Source organism: Saccopteryx bilineata, chromosome 10 (genome assembly GCF_036850765.1).
Source record: "Saccopteryx bilineata isolate mSacBil1 chromosome 10, mSacBil1_pri_phased_curated, whole genome shotgun sequence".
Taxonomy (NCBI): domain Eukaryota; kingdom Metazoa; phylum Chordata; class Mammalia; order Chiroptera; family Emballonuridae; genus Saccopteryx; species Saccopteryx bilineata.
This window is the reverse complement of record NC_089499.1, coordinates 50,003,975-50,029,131: the sequence shown is the minus strand read 5'-3', so window position 1 is coordinate 50,029,131 and position 25,157 is coordinate 50,003,975. Positions and strand designations below refer to the sequence as shown.

Genomic DNA, 25,157 nt, shown 5'->3' with positions numbered 1-25,157 from the left:
TGTCCCCCAGCAGCCCACAGAGCCACAGGGTGAACCCACATAAATCTAGGTGCCATAAGCAGAAGGCAAAGGATAGAAAATATATATTTTTCTCTTCCAGTCTCAGAAAGGAAATTTTACATGTTGTAGCGAAAAAATTTTGGACATAGACCATGCACTAGGCACAATGGTAAGAACCTGAACATTAACTCAGCCATCAGAACAGCTCTATGAGGTAGCTACCCCCACTTTACACATTGAGAAAATGAGTTAGGGAGGGGAAATGACTTGTCAAAGGTCACAGAGAAAGTAAGAGTCAGCGTGTTCCCAGAGTTAAATTCCTCAGGTGTAGGAACCAAACAGAAATCCTCTCCATTCCTCCCAATCCATTATAAAAAAGCCCGGTTCTTGCTCCTTTGGGTCTGGCTGTGTGACCTTGGGTCTGGCTCAACCTCTCTGGGCCTCACCTCCCTTTCCCAAAGCCAATGTTCTAGCAGGCCAGGACACACCCCAAGGCCAGAACATCCCTTCCTCCTGAGACCAGAGGGCTTCAGGGTAGCCAGGCCCTGGGTGAGTCCAGATGACCAGATACATACTGATCTATCCTGGGGGCTTGGGGCTGGAATACCTGCCTGAGCCCACTCTCTGAATGAGCCTTTACTGCTAGATTGAAAAAATCAAGCTGCAGACCTAACAGCCCAATTGAGTGTGGGGCTTCACAGCTCTTGAATCACCAGGTGAGGGACTCCCCTGGGGACTCCCCCCAATTCTTCTGGGAGAAGGGCTGTGGGCAGGATGAAGGGCTCAAGGAAAAGGCAAGGCTGAGGATGCGAGAGCACTTCGTGGAGGGTCCTCCAGCGTGCACACAGGCTCTTAGGGGAGAAACTACCTTTGGGGACGAAGAGCCCCCAGCCCAGGGTCACAGTCCACAGCTCTGGTCATGTTCCTGACTTGCAGGAATCTGGGCCTGGATAAAGAAGCAGGGCGGGGGGTGGGGGGGACACTGGGGGGAAACCAGGCAGAGAAGTCAGAGTCAACTAGGAAGGAGAAAATTGGAGAGTTCTAGCGCCCTAGACGCCCCCCCAGTTCCAAGGCTTCTCCAAGCCCAGAAAGTTTGCGGGCCAGTGGCGCGCTGCACGCCCCTTCCCTGTGTCCGCAGGCGCTGGGTCCGAAAGCGCCCACCCAGCCCGCGCCGCCCGCCGCCTGGTGCCCGCTCAAGGTCACTGCTGACAAGGCGTGTGCCTTCGCGGGGCGAGGGGACCCACGACAGACTCCAGTGTGAGCTCGGGCTCTGGCCGGGCGCCTCTGGAAGGGAAGCCGGGGGAGAGGGGAGGAGGCCCAGAGCCCTGGACCCAGCACCCCTGCCTCACCTGCGCCGGCTCCGCGAGCGAGATGCTGCTGCTGCTGCTGCCGCCGCTGCCACTGCCGCTGCCGCTGCCGCCGCCGCTGGTGCGCGCCCGGCCCGGCCCCGCTGCGGCTGCGACTCCTCTGCCGCGGCTGCCCGCGCTAGCCTCGCCCCGCGGCCCCTCCGCCGCCCGCCTGCCTCCCTCCCTCCCTCCCTCCGCCGCCTCTGCCTCTGCCACCGCTGCACTGCGCTCCGCCCGCCTCCCTCCCTTACTCCCTCCCCTCTCCTCTCCCACCTCCCGTCTCCCTCCTCCCTGCTCCCTCCTCCCCGCGCTCCCCAAACTCTGCGTGGAGAGCACCGGGCAGGACCCGAGGGCGCTTTCCCGTTCCCTCCCTCCTCCAAGACCACGTGCAGGGCTGCTCGGTGCCAGGGGTCTCTGGCCTCTCCTTGGCGTTTTCTTCAGGTACCTACATCAGAACCTGTCCCATAACCCACTCCACCACCCTCACCATCAGCCCGGCTCTTGGAGGCACCCCTTTCCACCTTTTCCCCTATTCAGGGTGACCCAATTCCCTCCACCCCCAACACAACTGGAACCTGTGTGGCTAGGGTCATACAGTGTGGGATGAATTGAGGTGTGGAGACCTAGCTTTGGTGGACTCAGATTCTGAGAAAGGATGGGGGTGGAGCAGGGGCACCTGTTGGCCCCAGCTTCCAATCTGGCATGGCCTAGCAGGCCTGGAGGAGCCCAGGACAGGGTCCCAGCCTTAGAAGGCAGAAAGCCTAGGAACACGCTGAAAGCACCTCCCCAAAGCAGGTTTCCCCTCCTTGGCACAGGCCCCAGGTCGCTAAAGAGCCTTGCTCCACCAGGAAGCCAGGCCACCTGACTCCCAGCGCCTTGGCCTGCTCCATGCCATCAATTAATCATGCCTGCTTTATTTATTTATTGGCTTTATAAAAAGCCAAATGCACTGCTCTGCTGGCAGGAAGAGAGAAGGGGGTGGCAGCCAGGGAGGGCTGACCAAGGTAACTCCCTCTCCCCAGATCTTAGTTTAGACTTTAGAGAATGAGGAGCCTTGGGAAACACTGGGCTCAGGGTGTCTGAAACACCTGCTTCCTGGGAATGGCAGGGATCTTGCCACCATTCATGAAACCAAAATTCTTCATGGCCTGTGCTCTTCAGCTCTGGGATGGGACAGAAGATATTCACTCTTGGGGGTATATGCATACAAGGAAGAGGGGGAGCCCAGGAGGTCTGTGACCAGAAGGAAATCCAACCGGTGTGAGAGGAGGTATCTCCAGGCTCTTCTTGGCTCAGAGCACTCCATTCTCACTGCTCCACACCTGGTTTGGCAGGCGGCTGTACAACTCCTGCTGTGGCTCTGTCCTTTCCCTGAGGTGCCCAGAGGACATCTCTCCATGGATGCCCCACCAACCCACACTTCCTCCCACCCAGCTAACAACACTGCAGTACCTCCAGATGGCCAGCTCCAGGTACTCCATCACCATGTCCTTACTGATGCCCCCTTCCTCCCCCCTGCAGTCTCCTGGAATATGCTCTCTGCCCTCTGTTGAAGGGATCTCCTCTTTTCTAGATTCTCATAATGGCATCATCCTTGCCTCATCTTACTTCCTCACGAGCCTTCATGAATCCAGACACAGATCATGTCTGCCCCTGCTCTAAAATCTTTCATAGCTCCCCAAATGCCCTCAGAAGCCCCATAGTTTCAGGCTGCTAGTTAAGGCCTTTCATGCTCTGGCCCCAGGTTCACAATGCCCTTTCCACTCCTTTCCTACCTTGGTTCACAAGGTCCCTCCCAGATACCACACCCAGGGGTGGGATTCAAATAATTTAACAACCAGTTCTTTGCTCTAATGACCATTTTAAGTATAAAAAAAGATATACCATAAGGTAGTATATTGTTTCATGCATTTAATACTTAAATAAGAATAGAAGAGGTACACAAACTAGATTATGTTATGTTAAATTATTAATGAAAAAATATTAAATAATTCCTGACAAAAAACAATAAAACTGTTATTTAAGATATTTCCATAGTTTCTTGATTGGTGTCCTCCCTTGCAACTTTTTTCTCCAATGGACAGATGAACATTACTATGGGCATTTAGAATACACTGTTGTGCAGATGAACATTAAAAAAGAGTAAGGGATATAAGTTTGTGATTTCCACATTGGGCGGCTGCCCAGGAGCTCACCTTAGAGAGAACCCTGACCCTGACTACAAGTGCCATTTTAACAACCAGTTTGCCTAACAACAAAAAATTAGATATCGGTTTTACCAAACCAGTGCAATCCAGCTGACTCCCACCACTGATTACACAATGGCTGAGTCTTTCTTTTTTTCCTTTGATGAAAATGCCTTTCTCCCAAATCTCAATCAGTCACTGCCCAGTCATAGTGCCACGGCTCAGCTTTAGTTACTATCTCTTTTATGAGACCTTCAGAAACCAACCGGCAAGTTAAAAAGGCAAAAGGAATGGGCGTGAAAAGCTGAAAAATGTGAGGCAACTCAGGGCAAGTGTGACACTACAAAAGTCCTAGTGACAAAACTCATCAGCTGTGTGACCTTGGACATGCCCTTGACCTCTCTTAGCCTGTCAGTTAATCTGTTAAAAGGGTGACAAATTCCATAGCCTCCTCGAGGATAAGCATGCAACAAATGGTAGGCAGCTCTAATTATTTTTGAGCACCACAGTGTGCCAAAGCTCTAGACTTTGCAAGGATGATTGGGTAGGGGCTGCAAACTCAAATGCCTTAAAGACCTGGCAATACTGAGTAAGGTGCACTGATATGATTGACGGCTCTCTCCCCTGGAATCTACCAATAAGAAAAAGCAGCAATGTATGTGGTGACAAATAGCTGACACTGGCTGGGTTTGGGGAGGTGATAAGAAGTGGTGGGGACTGTGGCATATGCCCTGTTATAGCCACTACTTAGTTCCACTTGACTGTGGCCAAGCAGGGATGTGAGCCTAGACTGCCAATTTTCTATTTTTTTATTTTTTAAGAGAAGCTGGAAATCTGAAATTTTATGTGAATACTCTTTTTTCTTTTTTTCTTTTTTTGTATTTTTCTGAAGCTGGAAACGGGGAGAGACAGTCAGACAGACTCCCGCATGCGCCCGACCGGGATCCTCCCGGCACGCCCACCAGGGGGCGACGCTCTGCCCCTCCGGGGGCGTCGCTATGTCGCTCTGTCTCGACCAGAGCCACTCTAGTGCCTGGGGCAGAGGCCAAGGAGCCATCCCCAGCACCCAGGCCATCTTTGCTCCAATGGAGCCTCCCTGCGGTAGGGGAAGAGAGAGACAGAGAGGAAAGAGAGGGGGAGGGGTGGAGAAGCAGATGGGCACTTCTCCTGTGTGCCCTGGCCGGGAATCGAACCCGGGACTTCTGCGTGCCAGGCTGATGCTCTACCACTGAGTCAACCGGCCAGGGCTTCTTTTTTCTTTTAAGAGTTTATTTATTGCTTTTAGAGAGAGGAGAGAAAGAGAGAAAGCGGGGTTGGGAGGATGGAGAGGAGCAGGAAGCATCAACTCATATGAGCTTCTCATATGTGCCTTGACTTGACGGGCAAGCCTGGGGCCTTGAACCGGCAACCTCAGCATTCTAAGTCAACACATTATCCACTGTGCCATCACAGGTCAGGCTTATGTGAATACTCTTGTTCTTTAAATGTCATCAACTAATTAAAAAATTATTTTTAGAACTCTGAGAGGACCAAATACAATATAGCTGTGGTAGGTCTCTGGTCAACAGCCTGGCAGGTTATAATCTCTAGGTTAGCAAGAGGAAGATCAATGTTATCTATCTACAAACAGACACATACTCTTTCTCTCTCTAGCAGAATGTGATCATGGCCACCTCAGAGGCACAAAGAGTCATGGGAAGTGGAAGTAGCTCCTCAGTGCAGCCAACAGGATGGTGGGGAGGGGATCAGCTGAGACATGGGGATCAGAACCAGAGTGGAAGGCCTACTATACACATGGGAACTTAGACAAAATACCTCTCCACGAGGAGTCTCAGTTTCTGCATCTGATAATGGGAAAAGGGAGGGGGACAGGAAGGAATTACTCAAAGGTGGCCGAGGTGATGTGAGGCAACGAGTGTGTAAAAACAGGAGGTTTCAGTGGCTACACAGAAGTGTATCTGAGAGGAAGGGATCTGCAACAAACTGCACACTCAGAGAAGTCCCACTTTACTAAAAACAGGGCCCTGACAGACTCTTGAAACTTGAAGACTTCTTAAAAGATGAAACTGGCAGCAATTTATAAGGGAAATAGCCTCTTCTGGGGGAAGAAGAAGAGATGGGAAGTGACTGGTGCTTGGTGAGCTAGTGAGCATGTATCTCAGTTCATAAGAAGAGAAAGAAGCATGGGTGCCTGCTGGCCTGTTAGGCAGGGGTCAACAATGATCAATAGCCAAACTGGGAATGATGGTGTCATCTCAGGACCTGTGAAAGTCCCTCAAAAGTATTTTTGTTGGGGCTGGGATTAAAACTGACTTTACTTTCCAATTTCCCACAATGACCATGCCTTACTATTTTAGTCACAAAGTCATTAAATGCATACACTCAAAAGGATCATCCTGCTAAGCAAAAAGGAGATGTGGAAATAAATCAATGAATAAGACGGTTATCAGATAGAAACCACCTTGAAAACAATACTCTTTAAGCTATACTTTTACCTCACCTACCTGAAGAACTTGTTAGCAGAAACTATAAAGAGATTCCTGGGGCTGACTCATGTCTCCAGAGTTGGAATCTTTAAGGGGAGGAGGCTGGAAATGTGTATTTGACACCTACTCCGCCACCCCCATCCAATGATCTAGAAAGTTGGGCTGATTCTGAGCTGAGCAGGGGATAAAGGAAAGAACAAGCCAGATGCCTCCCATTAAGGGTCTAAACGCAGCCAGGAAAACCCAACTCTCCCAATACAAGGCACACTTGAGACACAAAGTGCCACCAGTGGAGATTTAACAGGGATTTCCTTTGGGGAGGATGTGGGCAGAGAGGAGAACAGTCTACCCTATATAGACCCTGTTACACTCTTATACAATAACTATGCTCCCATGTTTAACTTGTGCATTTATAAAATTTAAATAAGAAGGAAAAATACCAAGTGCTGAGGCAGCATGTGGGAGGGGCAATCAATTCTCTAGATAGTGAGTGAGGAAGACTTCAGAAGTGGAATTTTAGCTGGGTTTTGAAGCAAGAGTACAAATGATAGAAACAAGAGCTATTTAGAGTCCATGACTGCCCTGGCTGGTTAGCTCATTCGGTAGAGCATTTTCCCCAAAACACCAAGGTTGCAGTTTTGATCCCTTGGTCAGGGCACATATAGGAAGCAACTAACGAATGCAAAACTAAGTAGAACAAGTGAATGCTTCTCTCTCTCTCTCTTTTTTCCTCTCCCTTACTCTAAAAATCAATCAAAAATATATTAAAGATTAAAAGAAAAAGAGTCAACGACTATTCTCAGTATTTTAAATATGCTGATTTTATGCTCCCAACAATTCTATAAGGCAGGTATTTGTTAGCAGATGTTATTGATGCTATACGTTGCTGTCTACCTACCAGGTACACTCAGCTCCTAGCTTCTCCTACCTGCTCCTTTCTGCAGATATTGCCTTTGGTTGATGGGAATACCTAGGTGGCAATAACCTCTATCAAGCAATTCACCCTTCAGTGCTCCCCCTGGGATCAGGCTCAGGGTGGACTTCTTTGGAAACCACATCTTTCCCAAGTCCCTTCTCCCATATCCCCTACAGATTTCTCCACAGAGCACTCCCTCAATTAAATTCCATGAATGCCTATTTCAGGCTCTGTTTCTGGGGAAACTAGGCCTCAGATCATTTTCTTATTTCCATTTTGCAGCTGAGCAAATGAAGGCATGGATTAACTAAAACACTGATCTAGAGAGGAAGAGCCAGGCCAGCTGCCTCTTCTCCATCCCCAGGAGGACTCCTCTAAGAGGAGGAGGGAGCAGAAGCAAGGGCTTGTCTAGGAGAGACAACAGAGGTAGGATATGAAAAGTGGAGGTGAGGGATTTGATGTGGCTGAAGTGTGGGTGTGTGAAGGGTGATATGGGGTTGAGAGGCAGAAGGGAAGATGACCATTGATGGTCTTGGGTCTCATACTGAGAATTCGTCCATTCATTTATTTGACATGTGTGTACCTACGGTGAGCCAGTCTCTTACATAATGTGCAGGATTCAAAGATGAGTGTGTACAAATCCTTTTCCTCAAAAAAAGCTGGTAGAATGGGAAGGGGGTCAAGAAAGGGATAGGTCCACACAAGCTCAGATTTGCACCAGACCCAAATGCTAAGAAAAGCAAAAGTAAGTGCTTTTAGCTGGGTTCTGTAATAACAGTCGGTAGACACAGAACCCCTCCTTGAAGTAAAGGGAGGAAAGACAGAAATAAGGGAAATGTGTTCAACTCTACTTCTGCATGAAAGAGAATGACCCTTGGGCTGAACATTGACCAACATGGCAAGAAGGGACAAGACTGAGTCTTGTATGGACTGTTTATGAAGATGAAATTCACTACAGACCAGGAGCCTATTCTGTATTGTGGTTCTGATGATGCAATCCTTCAAGTTCAGATGGGGGAAATATCCATCTGACTTGGGAGCCAAGTGTTTGATGGAGAATGCTAGGGATTCAAATCAACTACGGGTTTAATATATGCTAGGGATGGCTGCTGGGAAAGCTAATGCAGTTGGAGGCAGGAAATCTTGTCATGTCAGGAACTGCAGAGAATGCGGGGGAGGGAGAGGAGGAGTGCTTTCAGGCTGTGCCTATGGACTATGATGTACTCTGTGAGACTATGGAGGGTAGAGTAGGGCCTCCCAGAGGTCAGACTGCAGCCCTGACAGTGGATGGCCTTCCTATAAAGCTAGGCTGAACCCTTCCTTCCCTGAGTCAGAAGGTACACCAAGTAATTTCTGGGATTTCTTCTAGCCTGGACTCAGGAAGGGATGGATCTAACCTAGACCTTGAAGCATGTTAGGACCTCAAACGAGTGTGAGGAAGAGGGTGTGGGTGAGGAGAGCAGCAGAGCTTTGGGAGGGAGGAGGAAGGGCTTTTTGCCTATAAATATGTGGTCTTTAAATGTCATCTTGGGAGAAAATACAACAACCTTTTGATGGTGAGATTCTGAATGGCATCTGAAGAGGTGCTGGCTAGTGCCTCACTACATGCCCTTGGCAAAAATGTGTGACAAGTTGCCTAAGAATTTCTGTCTGATTTGGGAGCTTTAGCCCACATGTGGGACAAGCCAGATCTCCTGTAGAGTTAATACCCTGAGAGCAGCCCTCACCAGCATGGTGTGTAAGTTCGCCAGCCTCCTCAACCCTCAGGCAGAAGAACTCTGAGCCTCTAGTCTACACCAGTTCCAGACGATCCTGAGAGTCAGCTTCGGCTATCACAGTGGTAAGCCACTTGGTGACACATTTTTGCTGGCCTCCTTCCCTTCCCTGCCTCACTTCTGTTTTCCCTATGGTTATTTCTTGGAATCATCTCCCAAAGTAATTACCTGAGCTTGAATTCTGGTCTCAAGGTCTAATTTGGGAAACCCAAACCAGGAGAGCATCACAATTAAATGTATGGGCTTTGCAGTCAGAGGGCTCAGGTTCAAGCCCCAGCTCTGGCCTTTACCTGGACCAGGTACTTAATTTCTCCAAGCTTCCATTGCCACATGTTTAAAATGAGGGAGGGGTAATAACTGTACCCACCTCATACATGTCTTGTGATCATTCATTTATTTCATAAATCATCATTAAGCACCTACTGTGGGCCAGGCACTGTTCTAAGCTCTATGGACAGAGAAGGGAACAAAGACTAAATGTTTGAGCTCTTAAAGTTTATATTAGTGAGGAAATTAGATACTAAATAAACATAATATGAAACAGTAATTTAAAAGAACAAGGAAAAAATGAAGCTGGCTAGAGAATGAGGTTATTTTAAATGTTAGTAAATAAATAGATAATTCACACATGTTGAATGTATTGCATGGCACACAGTTAACATTTAATAAATAATTGCTATAAAATCTTCACCATCGTCCTGATCATCACCTTCTCTCCTTACCTACCCCTGACATTTGCTCATTGATTTGGTTGTGAAATACATGTTTGTTCCTCCTCAATGCCACACCCTGGGGTAGGTGTTAGGAATACTTTGATGAACAAAACAAACATTTTCTTGACTTTTCTGTACTCACAGTTTGGTGGAGGTGAAGAACAACAAATAAAAACAAATACTGTTATATATATTTGCATCCTGAAATAAGTACTTGTAAGGGGAAATTATGAGCACTACGAGAGAAGGAATTCAAGTAGGTTTATGCAGTCAAAAAGGTTTCTTTGATGAAGGAATATTTAGATTGAAGACTAGAGTTAATAATGTGCAGAGGTGAAAAATATTCAGGAATATGAGAAGAGTATGAGCTAAGGTCCTAGGATGGGGAAGGAGCAGAACAAGAGGAAGAATCAGAAAGAAGTGTGGCTAGAGCAGAGAAAGCAAGGGGGTTATGGATAGGGGCCAGACTATTCTAGGACATTCTACCATTTTTTGAGTGCTAATCAAGATGTCAGTCTCTGTTTTAAGTACTTTATAAATATTATTTCATTAAGCCTCAAAGCAACTCTTTGAGTTGAATATCTTTATACCCAAAGAATCTGAGGCTCAGAGAAGCAAAATATCTTGCCAAAGTCACCCAGTCAGTGGTGAAGCCAGCATTTGAATCCAAATTTGACTCCCCTGTCAAACTAGAATAATAATCCCCATATCTTAAAACCAATAGGAAACAGTGATTCAAGATGTTTCTCTTGGAAGGAACGGGGTTTCAAAAGGTACCCAAAGTCTCTCTACTATTTCTTGGAAATGCATACCAATCTACAATTATTTCAAAATAAAGAGTTTAAGTAATTAGAAAAAAAGTAATAGGGAGCCATTGAGAGTAACTAAGCAAGAAGGTGACCAGATCAAAATGGCATTTTCTAAAAGTCTCATTGGCTTCCCTGAGGACCAGAGGGGAAGCAATGAGAAGACAGGGAGATGATGCAGATGAGAGATGGTGCTGGCTTGGAGCCCACATACAACAGTGGAGGTGGTGGGAAATATAGGAAATTATGAGATGTTTGGGAGGATTATGGTGACTGGCCATGGGAATGAGGGGCAGGGAGAAGACAGTGGAAGGCCAGAGAACCATACCCCAATTCTCAGCACTGTGTCTTTGTGTCTGGCTTCCTGGGAATCTGACGTGCTATCACTTCCCTGAGGCTCAGTGATATCATAGGTAAAATGAGAGAATGAGGTGACCTAGACAGGCTCAAGATCCACCTTGGCTTGAGAAAATGTCACACTATGCTAACCTCTGCATCAAGAACACAGAAAGTCAATCCAATGCACACCCCATCATATTTAATGCTACATTTTCTTTTCTGTATCACTGCAGGCTTCCTACTGAAAATGAAGCTATCTAAGGAACAGATAGAAGCTATCTTGGTGCTCCCTGGCACCTGGCAGAGGGTCTGGTATGAGGATAGGCTCCAAAAATGTTTGTTAAATGCTGATTAGCTCTTAAAGTGGCCTAATGTTTAAAAAGAGCTGATAGCCAGGAACTAGCCCGAACTTTCAAAAATATCTCTAGGGTACACAGAAAAAGTTGTTTTGTTTTGTTTTTTTTCCCCATTGCAGAGTTTTCAGGGTGGAGTGGACACCAAGAGCAGGGCAAAGTGTCCTTGTCATCTTGTTGACATAAGAAAGAATAATGGAACTCCAATTCTACTTTCTCCACAAAGGGAGGGTAGCTCCCACTGGACATGAAACAGTGGGGTCAGTGGGGCTTGAAATCCAAGAGAGGAGAGGCAAAGCCAGTCCCTGGGGGCTTTTGAACATCCAAGATCTGAAGTGAAGCACTCAGTCCTGAAAGTGCCCAAGTTCATTGCAGAGCCACCAACTGGGTCCTAAGACATTTGGGAGGACTCGGGAAAATGCGGGAAGGCTAGAGGCAGGGAAGTTGTGTCTTCATTTTCAAACAAGAGAAAAATGGAACATCCAGGAATCTGAAGTTCTGTATGTTTGAAGGCTATCGCCATGACAAGAGGCATGAATGTTCTGTTGGTGAACTGTTCTGTGCCAGGTCCCACCCCAAGCACTTCAGGTTCATAGTCGTAGAGGCAAAGGCCTGTTTTTAAGGAGCTTGTGGTCTATCAGGAGTCAGAGACATATTATGCATTAAGAGCAGGGTGGGAGGGAGGTTTTACTTGTTTAAGGATATCTTGGAAAGTTTCATAGAGGAGGTGGATTTAAATCATATTCATTTTAATGACCCTCGATCATTAAACCAGTTTGGTACTGGCACATGAAGAGACAGGTATACCAATGGAACTGGATTAGAAAGTCCAAAAATAGGCTCAAATCTAGACAGGAAGTTGGTAATTGATAAAGACAATATCTCAAACCAGTGGGGGGCAAATGAGCTCATTAATAAATGATGTTGAGAGGAATGGGTAGTCCTTTGGAAAAAGATATGATTGGATCCATATACCATACCATACAATAAATGGGTCAAGTGGATCAAAATTCTGGTGTAATAGCAAAAATATGAAGGCATAGATTATCCAAATGAAGCTTGGTCAAATCCCTTCAAGGCCTTGAAATAGGTAAAGTCTTCCTGTCATTCAAAATCCAAAAGCTGAAAAGATAAAATCGGTACATTTATGAAGATTTGAAAAACCTTTTAAATTTCTGTGTGGAAAAACAAAACCATAAGCAAACTCACAAGAGGAAAATGAAAAATTGGGGGAAAAGTGTATCTCATATCACAGACAAGGGTAATTGCTGCTATATATAAAGAACTTCTAGAAATGAAGATGGAAAAGACTAGCAACAGCAACATTATAAATATGGGCTAAAGACATGAACAGGAACTTCCCCACAAAAGAACCCAAAAGGCTCTTAGACATATGAAAAAGCTGCTTAATCTCACTCATAAGAGAAATGTAATTTAAAAGTATATTGATAATCCATTCAAATGTCTGTTGGTGAACTTTGGGGAATAGGTTCTCTTAAGCATTGCTAGTAGGAGTGCAAATCAGTATAACTCTATGAAGAGAGAGTTGCAATAATTGTCAAAATAACAAATGCAGCTACTCTTTGACCCAGCAATCCCACTTGTACAAACTATTCTACAGCTACACCAGCCCACACATGGAACACTATTCCTGTAGTATTGTCCAGAATAGCAAAGGGCTAGAGTGACCTCAAATGTCTATCAGCTGATCATGGTAAATGATGATGGAACATTTGCATGATGGAATACTCTGCAGCTGTATAAAGAATGAAGAAACTCTGTATACAGTGATTGGGAAGGAGCTCCAGGCTATATTGTGAAATAGAAAAACAAAAAACAAGTTGCAAAACAGTCTATATCAGCGTATGTAGCATTCTACCATTTTTTAAAATGGATATATTGAGATATACTTTGTCTACCATAAGGTTCACCTATGACAACTCAATGTATATTTATAGAGTTGGGAAACTATCACCATAATCTAGCTTTATACCTTTTTCATCACCCTCAAAAGAAGCCTTAGCACTCTACCTTTTGTATAAGAAAGGGGAGTGGCAAGAAAATAGACATACCCATATATGTATACACATATACACCTATGTATTCACACAAAGACTTGCCCACGCTCATAAATATTTGCATGTGTTTGCATAAACTCTAGAAAGGTACATGAGACACACTAATACAAGTATGACTTGGGATTGTAGAGTTGTGTGATGTGGCTGGAGCTGAGTGTGTGTGGGAAGGGCTGGTGGGAAATGAACTGAACTGGGACAAGCCAGATGGAGCCAGATTGTTTAAGGGCTTAAATACCAGGCTAACAAGTTTGGATTTTATCTCATAAAGTCTGGCACTGTCCAACAGAACTCTCAGTGATGAGGGAACTATTCTGTATCTGTGCTATTCAACACAGCAGCTACTGTGGCTATTGAGCATTTGAGATGTAGCTCACATGATTAAGGAAGTGCATTTTAAACTTTATTTAATTTTAATTAACTTAGATCTAAATAGCCACCTGTGGTTAGTGGCTAATGTATTAGACAGCACAGCACAGACCCTGGGGAGCATTGGAAGGTTTTATAGGTGGGGAATGACATGGCTTGATTTCTGTTTCAAGGAGTTTGTGAGTACTGGAGACGATTGGTGGAGAATGGCTATCGCAAGGTGGTACGGGGCGGGGGGAGGGGGCTGACTCAGACGCTGACCCAAAGCAGGGGCCCAGGGATGAATAGGAAGGAATGTATTGGAGGAAGTTCTAGAAGGGGAAGTAGATAAGATGATGAATGATGAGAATGAGAAAAGTGTTGAGGATGACTCTGCAGTTCTAGCTGAAGTAGCTAAGGGTGTGGGGTGGTCATGAATGGAGAGCTCCTAGAGTGGGTGCAGCAGGTATGGGCAGGACCACTAATAAGCTCACATTGGGTCTCAGAGCCTCAGAACAACAGAGTTCCTGCCATATTCTGGCCACTGCCCACCTGTCCAGGCTCATCTTCTCCCACTTCCCTAGCTTCAGCTAGTGCCATTTATGCTGGCCTCCTTTCTATTCCCCAACACACCAAACTCCCTCCTACTTCAGGGCCTTTGCACTTGATACTCCACTTATCACCGGGTCTGGCACATAAAAGGGCTCCAAAAAATATTTGATGATAAATTAAAAAGGACTTCCTTCTGAGCTTCAGTTTCCACATCTGTAGGAAAGGGGAAATTGAGCTCACCTTGCAGTGCTGTTGTGAGTACAAATGGGCTCTTTTTGGTAAAACACTAAGCATGCTCCATATAGGCCAAATCCCTCCCCCTTCAGTTTCTATAGCAGGGTGGTGGTGGTGGTATTGGGGATGTTTGGGTGGAGGTGGAGACAGGAGAAGGAGATGGCGGAGGGTTCTGGAATGGGGACCAACCTCAAGAACAAGCACAGAGTCCCTCACCCCCATGTTCACCCAAGACTGAGCCAGAGGCAGGCTCCTCATTAGGAGGAGAAATGCAAAGTTTGCCAATACCCTGATTATGACTACATAAAATTATGTATAAATATAGAGGAGAAGAAAAACATAGAGAATGAAAACAGTTCTGTGTTTTATTTTAATTTTTTTCCCTTTAGTGCTACTATATCCTTCCAAGAAAAATAAATCAGAAGAGAATGAATTGTGATGGCCTCTGTCCTCTTAGGCTTCCTCTTGTCCTTTATGCGCAATATGGGCATCTTCTTTCAGATTCTGGAATAAAGCAAAGCTTCTTCAACATGAGAATTACCAGGACCAAATCTGGTATTTCTACTGACACGCATGATGAAATCTGAGATGCGACCGAATCTGGTATTTCTACTGACACGCATGATGAAATCTGAGATGCGAGCTAACATGGGGGACACTGAAAGCCTTTCCCACAGGCACAGAGGGCCCCTGGTTCATTCTGGCTTTCACTGGATGATTCACCTGTTTGCTGAACTACTTGTGACACCAGGCCCCCTGCTGGGTGGAAGAAGACACTGACACCTGAGACCTTCCCCATATAGAGCTCACTAGCTCATGTGAGAGAAACAAGGCAGGACTGACAAAGTATCCTTACCTTACTTAGTCCAGGCACAGCTACAGTCTTCTGGGAGAAGGCTAGCTAGAGTTCAATCTTAGGTGACAAAGAGGAGTTTCCTGGGAATGTGTGTGTGTGCGTGTATGTACTTGTGTGGGTGCGAATGAGAGTGGGAGGAAGGGCCTACCTGATAGCAGGTACAGCAAGAGCCAAGGCAGAGATGTGAAAAGCAGCATAATGAGCGGAGGCAACTGGACCACTCTGGAGTAGGAAGTCGGAAAGCTTGTGTAACGGAAGATGAAGTGGCATCCGCCTGAGTAGAGGCCAGACAACCACAGGCTTCAGAAGCCACATGAAGATGGCTGGATCCCATCCTGAAAGTAACAGGGAGCCGCGGGTGGGCTTAAGCAATGGGACGTGATCAGAGTGACAGAGATGCATTTCTTTAAGAGCTTCTGCAACTTCAAGCCCCTCCCTGCAACCAATACTCATAAATGCACAGGCCACATTTGTGGATCCAGGAACTGAGTTCTGTCCTCCAGGTTCCCACGCTTCTCTGGCAGTGGCTGCCACCTATGACCTGATATAACACAACCGGAAAAGTCTTGAGTTCAAGGCTTCAGGTTCTGTGAAACAAATCATTGACCTATTTCTTATGCCTGTGAGAAATTTAATAAAATATGTGCCCCTATAGTTTGTCCCAAGAAAGATGAATCAGACAGAACTAGGGCATCTAGGTGCTAGCACCAGGAAAGCAGATGTAGAGTCAATAGAAAAGTGAACATTCTCATGGTCAGAGTGCCCAGTGACCAAATGGTTTTCCTTAAGTCACTCAGGAGGGCTGCCTAATGAAGCTGTCTCTCCAGGTTTTCAAACAGCCCTGGACCAGGTAATTCAATCATATCAGAGGATTTGATCAAAACCACAGGGCTTTCCTAGATAAAAATGGGTCATCCCCTCCCCAACTCCATCACTCTACTCCAAATTGTGGTCACTCTATTCAGAACAGAGCCTCTTAAAGTTTTGCTAAGAGAAGATGACAACCTGTTAACAATACTGAACTCACATGTTAAAGGTAGTTTGTTAGATACTGAGGATGTTTCTCTCTCTTTTCTCTTGTTTTTCTTTCTACTGTATATATTTATTATTCCCTCTGGGATTCAAATAGACCAAAAAATAAGTTGACAGGGAAAAAAAAACTCTGAATAATGAGTTCTCTATGGAGTGGAGGAAAAGTTCATTTTAAAAATGACCTGAAAACATGGAGAGACAATTCTCATTTATCAAAGATGAGGCAAAATATAAAGGACTCTCTTGAGTGTCCAGGGACATTTGTGAAAGGCAGTCAATAAACTGAGTCGCATTTATAAGGCATCTCCTATCTCCACCTCTCATTGTAAAAGGAGCTGTTGTTCCCAGCCCAGTGCTTTCTTCCTGAACAATACCACATGAAGACAGCCAGCACATGTATTCCACTGGCCACTTCCAGGGTATGTCTGACCCTTTACATCCTTTTCTCCCTACTCATGTTTTTGCATATTCTCAGGTCCCACCTCTTCTTTGTCTTGAAGCCCCTTGACCATTTGTGCTCATAGGACATCTGGACCATGGTGGAGAAGGCAGTAGGTTTGGAGTTAAAAAACAAGCCTGTGTTTGAGTGCTGGTTTTGCTACTTGGTGGCTATGTGAACTTAGACACTCAGCCTCAATTTCCTCATCTGCTAAGTGGAGTTAGTAATTTCTGCCTCCTGCAGCGTTGGGAGGAGAGCATGAGAGAAAAGCTGGAAAAGCCCCTCATGCAGTGCCTGGCACACACACTGCTCAGGAAGCCAGGATGGGATTCTCAAGGGCCATCTCTGGTCAAGCCGTGGCTTTGTGGCATAGCAGTTAGGGTGCTGCAACTAATCCAGGTGCTCCCCTGCATTTTCCTTTGACTTGGGGCTGCATGACTAGCTCTGGCTGATGGATTGTGAGCCAGGGGATGTGTATATTTCTAGGCTGGTGCAGATAAGAGCTGATACACCTCCTCCTTCTCTTCCCTCTGTGCTGTGGAGACTTGTGGGGCCATAAGTGCAGATGACAGAACCAGGAGGTCACTGAGTCACCAGATGGAGAAGAGATTTTGAGTAAATAAGAAATACATCTTATTTAATACTAAGCCACTGAGTCATCATAGGTTTGTCTCTTCCATTAATTAATACCAAGTAAATCAAACAACATTTATTGAGCAGTTATATGTGTCTATGTTTATATATATATGTATGTATCTATTTTTCTATCTATCTATCTATCTATCTATCTATCTATCTATCTATCTACCTACCTACCTACCTACCTACCTACTTATCTACCTACCTATATGCCAAGTATTGTACCAGGTACCCAGGATACAGCAGTGACCAAGTCACATACAGCAGAATCATGTACTGTGGTAGTAGGGAAGACAAGGCTTTAGGTGGGTGAATGCAGCAGAGTCAAACTTTGCCTGGAAAGATCCTTTCTGTTATGATGGTTTAAGTCTAGTAAAGTATGAAAACAGTGAACCAGACAAGAGGGAGAAACAAAAGGGAAGTGTGTATACAGGGGTCTGGCTGTTCTAAGATTCTGATGCAACAACTGCAGGCCTAAAGGTGGTAAAGACTCTTGTGCATAGAGGTAAGGGCTTGTCTTCATGGCCAACTGTTATGTGAAGGTGGTCTAGAGCCTCTCACTCTCATGGGTGGTTCTGTGGGTGAAGCTCAGGTAAGGCAGGCTCAAAGTTGGCATATAAATTAAATTGATAGGTCCTGGACAGTTGGCTCAGTGGATTGAGCATTGGCCTGGCATGTGGATGTCCCAGGTTCTATCCCCAGTCAGGGCACACATGAGAAGTGACCATCTGCTTCTTTTCCCCTCCCTCTCCCCCTTCTCTCTCCCTTCTCCTCTCACAGCCAGTGGCTCGATTAGTTCGAGAGCCAGCCTTAGGTGCTGAGGATAGCTTGGCTGATTCAAGTATTGGCCCCAGATGAGGGGTGCCAGATTGATCCCAGCTGGGGCACGTGCAGGAGTCTGTCTCTCTATCTCCCCTCCTCTCACTTAAAAAAAATAAAAAATAAAAGAATAACTTAAATTAATAAAATGTAATTCTACACCATTGTCTCTTTCCTCAGAGGGATCACAAGCAGTCATCACTGACAAGAAAGATGCAATCTTTGAGATGTTACCATGCAGTGCATTTTCTTTGTGGGATTGGGTCCATGAACCATTCTGTGTGTGTGTGTGTGTGTGTGTGTGTGTGTGTGTGTGTGTGTGTGACAGAGACAGAGAGAGGGACAGATAGGGACAGACAGACAGGAAGGGAGAGAGATGAGAAGCATCAATTCTTTGTTGCAGTTTCTTACTTAGATGTTCATTGATTGCTTTCTCATATGTACCTTGACTGGGAGGCTCCAGCAGAGTGAGTGACCGCTTGCTCAAACCAGTGACCTTGGGTTCAAGCCTGCGACCCTTGGGCTCAAACCAGTGACCCCGTGCTCAAGTTGGTGAGCCCGTTGCTCCAGCTGGATGAGCCCACACTCAAGCCAGCGACTTCAGGGTTTCAAACCTGGGTCCTCTGTGTCCCAGTCCGATGCTCCATCCACTGCATCACTGCCTAGTCAGGCGGATGGTCCATTCTATGTCACTGCAGTGGAGCCCTCATCCATCCAATGACCATTTTTATGAAAGCCTACAATATGCCAGGCCTGTTCTGGGAACCAAGGGATGAAGAGAAAAAAAGGCAGCATCTCTGAGACCCAGATGCCCAAAGTCAGCTGTGCTAAGATCAGAGACAAGCATAAGCTTGGAGTTAATCAACATCCCATCATGCCCCATAGGTGAGCCTAAAAACATATAGATGGTGCTATGCAATTTTTATTCAAGGCACAGAGTCGACAAACAAACCTAGAAGCTTCGTGCCTGCCTGGTGCTTGCTTCCTGGTTCCCAAAGAGCTTTTCCATGGTGAGAGTGCCGTCTCCCTTTTACAAATGGGAAGCTAACACTTGGAGAAGTCACACAGTCAGTTGAAGAGAATATCAAGACCCAAGTCCACTTCTCTTAATTCCTAACTTAATTCCTGGCTTCTTTCCAGTTTACTAAGAAGGAAACAAAACTTCACACCCACCTGAGTAAGAGGAGACCAGTCCTGCTCCCAACACTGCAGCATCCTGTTTACACAAAGGAGCGCCCACCCTGAATTTAGCAAACAGGGCCACATCTCCACCTCTCCTCATGTTTCAAAGTGCTGAAGGGGCCCTATTTTCTCCCAAGCATCCTGGAGGCACTGGGACATAAGGCATTATTTGCAGACTGAATACATTAATCATTTAAAAGCCGAGATCCAGTTTGGAGAGTGGTTGGGTGTCCACTCATCCATCCTCCCAAAGGACACCCCAGATCGATGTTTGCCTCAGAGTCAAAATTGGAAACACAGCCGGCCTTACCAGGCAGGCCATTATTGGTAGCAGCTAATGTGAACGGATTTGGAGATCATAAATTCTGGATGGGGACCAGCTCTCTTTGGTAAGTACCCAGTATGCATAAAGCATGCAGAATACACAATGCACCTTCACACTTGTTATCTTGCAAAATCCTCCCAGCAACCCCCTGGGGGACAAGTCACATCAACTCCATGTGCAAATGAGGATAATGAGGTGCAGAGAGCCTGAGTGACTCACACAGCCAGTCAGTGGAGCACCCACAACAGTGATGCCCCCTTGGCTGCTTTTCCTGCAGTCTATGCTCCTGTTGTCTTTGGGTTAGCCACAGAAGAATTCAACAAAGGTCCTTCCTACACCTGCCCCCATTGCCCTCACCCATGGGTCAGGTATGATATTGCGACATTTCCTGCACATAAGGTTGTGCTGTTGGTGCACATTACATGTATTTGGAGATCAATCTATCTGCCCTCCACACCACAAAGCCATGAACTACCGGGGACATGGGCCCACAATGAAATGACCTCATCCTACTCTACTCTTTCCAACTTCTTCCAGGTGAGCCCTGAAACCCCTTGGGGCTGTGCTTTAGAGAGAATAGTGGGACAGACTGAAAGATGGTTTGGGGCCAAATGCAGGGACCCTGGGGAGAGGAGCCAGTGGGCAGGTAATGGGCAACTAGGATTTGAGAGGATGGAGGTGCTGGTTCCAGTTATTTTGTGGGAAGACCCCTTTGGCTGCACTGCAGGGGATGGATTGGAAGGGGTGAGAGTACAGGTGGTGGGCAGTGAGAAGCGGGGGCATCAGCCAGATGGTGTGGCCTAGAGGATGGAGGGTCAGACAGGCTGTGGACAGGTGCTAGAGAAAGCACTTGACTGGATTTGGTGTTTATATCTGTAGGGAATGAATGAGCAGAAGGAGCTAAATATGATGCCAACTTCAGTTGCAACAAAGGAAGAGGGGAAGACTTGTATAAAAGCAAATTGTTTTACTTAAGTATGTTTATTGAGCAGCTACTCTTTCTCAGGTCCTGAGGTTGAGAATTTACAATCTAAAGCTATAAAACTCTGAGAAAGCAGTCGGTTTATACCCATTATCACATAGGTAACACTGGGGCTCAGAGAAGGATGGACTTTGACTCAAGCTCACACAACAAAGGAACCTAACTGGAGTCACACTCAGATCTCTGGACCCCCAGCCCAAGCCATCAATGTCACCCCAAGGCATGCTTCTCAACACATAATCTGATGGGACCCAAATATGGGTTTCTGGAGGCATCACTTGGTCTTAAACCTAACCCAGTGGGCTCATTCTTTACAGCTAAGCAAAGATCCAGTGTTTGCGGACTTTAGTGCCATCACTCTGCTTGCTGGGTGCAAGATGGCTTTGCCTGAAGGTCTCAGAGAATCAATTCCCCTTGCATAGGATGCCAGCCCTGCAGGGTCACTGTTCCATCTCCTCACTGGGTTTTACTGGCCTCCCTGCTCTTGATTCTTCTCATTCCTCCCTTGGAGCTGGATTCACCCAGTGTCTCCCCCAGTGCATTCCAATAACCTTTAGGGGCATTTCTCTTGAGTAAATGACTTAAAAAAAGAAAAAGAAAGAAAGAAAGAAAGAAAGAAAGAAAGAAAGAAAGAAAGAAAGAAAGAAAGAAAGAAAGAAAGGGAAAAAGAAAAAAAAAAAGCTGGGCTATTACATAACCCACCAAGGTGAGCTTAACCAAATTAAGTCCTCTAGGACAGTGGTCCCCAACCTTTTTTGAGCCACGGACCGGTTTAATGTCAGAAAATATTTTCACGGACCGGCCTTTAGGGTGGGATGGATAAATGTATCACGTGACCGAGACAAGCGTCAAGAGTGAGTCTTAGATAGATGTAACAGAGGGCATCTGGTCATTTTTTAAAAATAAAACATCGTTCAGACTTAAATATAAATAAAACAGAAATAATGTAAGTTATTTATTCTTTCTCTGCAGACTGGTACCAAATGGCCCACGGACTGGTACTGGTCCGCGGCCCGGGGGTTGGGGACCACTGCTCTAGGACACAAACAGATTTCAGCACCTGTGGTTATTGAGGTAGTATTTTCTGAACCAGAGATCAGGCTACTTGGATGGAGGAAAGCCACTTCAATACTTTAGGCCTCAGGTTCCTTATCTGTAAAACGAGGGAATAGCATCTGCACATTACACAGATCCCTGAGCCGGCCATGCAAGGAAGGGTTTGGAATCCAGCACACTGTCAGGCCTCAGCAAATGTAGCCATCACTATGACGTGCTGAGACCACTGTGGAGATGCAGAATGCACACTGAAATGTTGGCTGTTCTATGGTTCGTGGTGCCATTTCTTACACTTTAGCTTGACTAAAGGCCATCTGAGGAGACTGTGAAAATCTACAACCTACAGATTGTTAAATTTTCCTGTACCCTGACCTCAGAGTCTGGGATGGAGTCTGAGAACCTACGCTTTTGTGAATTCTGTGTGGATCCCAAAGGCCATGCTGTAAAAAGGTACAATGTAGGTCAGCAGACGTATCCTCAGGTGATCCCAGAGCAATGAAATGGCCTTTGAAAAGCAGATCATGCCAGGCCAATTCCACATCCTTCTGTGATGAGGTGACAGGACAGGCAGCCTCTGGAATATGCTCTCCATTGAGGGGGTAAGAAGGAACAAGAGAAGACAGGACATTCAGGCCATGCAGATGAATCACACCTGGGTGCTAGGACACTTCCTCACTTGTCTAAATGATAGATGGGTGTGGCTCTGCCTTAATACTGCAGGCCCAATGAGACAGTCACCTCTGTTTAACTCAGCTCTGCTTCAGGTTCGTTTTCTCATTTACTCAATCAACAAACAAAACTTGAGCCCCTCCTTGGTGCCTGGACTTAAACATGACTTAAACTTGTCATTTCTCTAAAGCAGCTGTTAAAAGGGTTATTTTAGAGGGTTGCAGTGAGGATTCAGTGAGATAATGCATGTGAAGTGTTCGGGCCAGGGCCTGGCCCACTGAATGTTAGAAGTGGCCCCTTTTCCTGTAGCATGTGCTTCGTATGTGCAATCTCATTAGTCCCTCCCAACCCCTACCACTCTATATCCCAGTAGAAATGAACTTTTCGGCTCTCTCTTGTCTCCAGGCCTTTGCAATGCTGTTCCCTCTTCCAGTAATACTCTTTCACCACATACAAGCTCCCTTTCCACATACATATACACCAATTGGGCAATTTGTCCTTGAGATCTCCAATGTCACTTCTTCTGGGGAGCCTTCCCTGATACCCCACCCCAGGCTAGATGAGGATTCCTGCCATGATCTCCTCCTATAAGTGTTTCTCAGCTTCAGCACTTCTGACATTTGGGGCTGTACAATTTCTTTTCCCAATTATTAGCTATGGAGGTTGACCTGTGTATTATAAAATGTTTAGCAGCATCCCTGGCCTTTATCCACTAGATGCCAGTAGCACTCCCCCAAGTTGTGCAACCAAAAATATCTCTGGACATTAACAAATGGCGTGGGAAGCAAAATCTGCTCTGGTTGAAAATTACTGGGTTAGTACCTTTTTTCTTCATCATGAACACACAGCCTAAAGGTTACTAGGTGTTCAACATCTGTCTTCCCCAAGAGACTGTAAGCTTCATGATAGTTGGAGCTGGGACTGCCTTACTCATTGGTAAATCCTGAGCACTGAACTCACTTCCAGGTAGAATAGTATTCAAAAAATAGGTCTCGGGGCCCTGGCCGGTTGGCTCAGTGGTAGAGCGTCGGCCTGGCGTGCGGGGGACCCGGGTTCGATTCCCGGCCAGGGCATATAGGAGAAGCGCCCATTTGCTTCTCCACCCCCTCCCCCTCCTTCCTCTCTGTCTCTCTCTTCCCCTCCTGCAGCCAAGGCTCCATTGGAGCAAAGATGGCCCGGGCGCTGGGGATGGCTCCTTGGCCTCTGCCCCAGGCACTAGAGTGGCTCTGGTCGCGGCAGAGCAATGCCCCAGAGGGGCAGAGCATCGCCCCCTGGTGGGCAGAGCGTTGCCCCTGGTGGGCGTGCCGGGTGGATCCCGGTCGGGCGCATGCGGGAGTCTGTCTGACTGTCTCTCCCCGTTTCCAGCTTCAGAAAAAAAAAAAAATAGGTCTCGGATGGATGGATGGATGGATGGATGGATGGATGGATGGAGTGATTTTCCCTAAATCAAACTCCTAGAAAAATGGCTCAGCTGGACTTTGAACCTGATCTCTGTCTGCGGACCCTATATTCTTTCTACAACACCATATGAGGCTTTTGATCCTGCACTAGATGATGACATTTTCCAGATCTTAGTAATAACAGCTCATGCTCACTGAGAGGCCACTAGAGGTTGGGCTCTAAACTGAGTGCTTTTCTTCTCTTTTCTTTTCTTTTTTTTTTTTACAGAGACAGAGAGTCAGAGAGAGGGATAGATAGGGACAGACAGACAGAAACAGAGAGAGATGAGAAGCCTCAATCATCAGTTTTTCATTGTGACACCTTAGTTGTTCATTGATTGCTTTCTCATATGTGCCTTGACCGTGCGTGGGTCTTCAGCAGACCGAGTAACCCCTTGCTCAAGCAGGCGACCTTGGGCCCAAGCTGGTGAGCTTTGCTCAAACCAGATGAGCCTGCGTTCAAGCTGGCGACCTCGGGGTCTTGAACCTGGGTCCTCCGATCCCAGTCTGACACACTATCCACTGCGCCACCACCTGGTCAGGCGAGTGCTTTTCATTGTTTATCTTGCTAAATCCTCAGCACAACTCTATCGGTTAGGTCCTGTTACAATCTCCATTTACAGACAAAAAAAAAAAAAAGAGTCTCACGTAGGTTAAGTGATTTTACCAAGTCAGGCAGCTAGGAAGGGCCAGTGCCAGAGGCTCCCTCTGCAGGAGATTGTTTATAGTCTGCCATAAGAGCAGATGAAGCCTACTGAAATCAGAGCCAGCTCACCTACCTGAATTCATGACCCAGATGGAGGGACCTAGAGTATGCTCATGAAAACTTCAGATGACGCTGCCTTAGGGAGTAGTTGCTAATACTCTGGGAGAAAGGAAGAGAACCTTCAGAGTGCCCCTGGCCTATGGAAAAACATGATCTGGCAAAACCAACCAACCAAACAAAAACCCTGGACAAAATTTTTGGAGATGCAAAAGCAATGACTTTGACATTGGTAGATGTGGAAAAGCAATTTTAATGAGCTCAGCCATAGAAGAAAAATACCCAGGGGTCACAGATACTCACAAGCTGAGTCAACAATATGGTGGTGTTGCCATTTCTAAATGGTTCCTTCATCCTTTCCCCAAGCAGCACCAAATTTTCTTTCCCCAAAGTCATGTAAAATTCACTCCTGCTTCACAACCCTTTATTGTTCCCCTCTGCCTTCAGACCAAGTCCAAATTCATCCCTCCCAAATAGCTCACCCCTCCCAATCTTTATGAGCTTAATTCTTCAAACTACCATATGGACCCTGTGTAAGTTGTGGTTCTCTAGAACCAGTAAGATTACATAGGAGGTTACATATATACATATATATATAATATAAATGTATATGTATATATAAGATGAGATTTATTATAGAAATTGGCTGACATGATTATGGAGGCTAAGAAGTCCCACAATCTCTGTTTGCAAGCTGGAGACCTAGGAAGGCTGGTGGTATAATTCAGAGTCTAAAGGCCAAGCAGCAATGTCTCAAGGCAGGAGAAGACAAGTCCCAGCTCACAGTGAGAGAGAAAACTGACCCTTTCTCCATCTCTTTTGTTCTG

The 25,157-nt window shown here is 46.1% G+C and overlaps 1 protein-coding gene across 5 annotated transcripts in view; it reads right to left on the bottom strand.

The window, feature by feature from the left end:
• Positions 1-25,157, bottom strand: part of ATP2B2 (ATPase plasma membrane Ca2+ transporting 2) — a 516,257-nt gene that overhangs the window by 413,065 nt on the left and 78,035 nt on the right. For 2 of the 5 annotated variants that reach the window (XM_066244330.1, XM_066244335.1), the window contains exon 1: positions 1,350-1,472. The exons of the other annotated variants lie outside the window; for them this stretch is intronic. The gene's annotated coding sequence lies outside the window, so the exon portion shown is untranslated. Of the gene's footprint in view, positions 1-1,349; positions 1,473-25,157 lie in introns of those variants that run through there. 5 annotated transcript variants of the gene reach the window in all.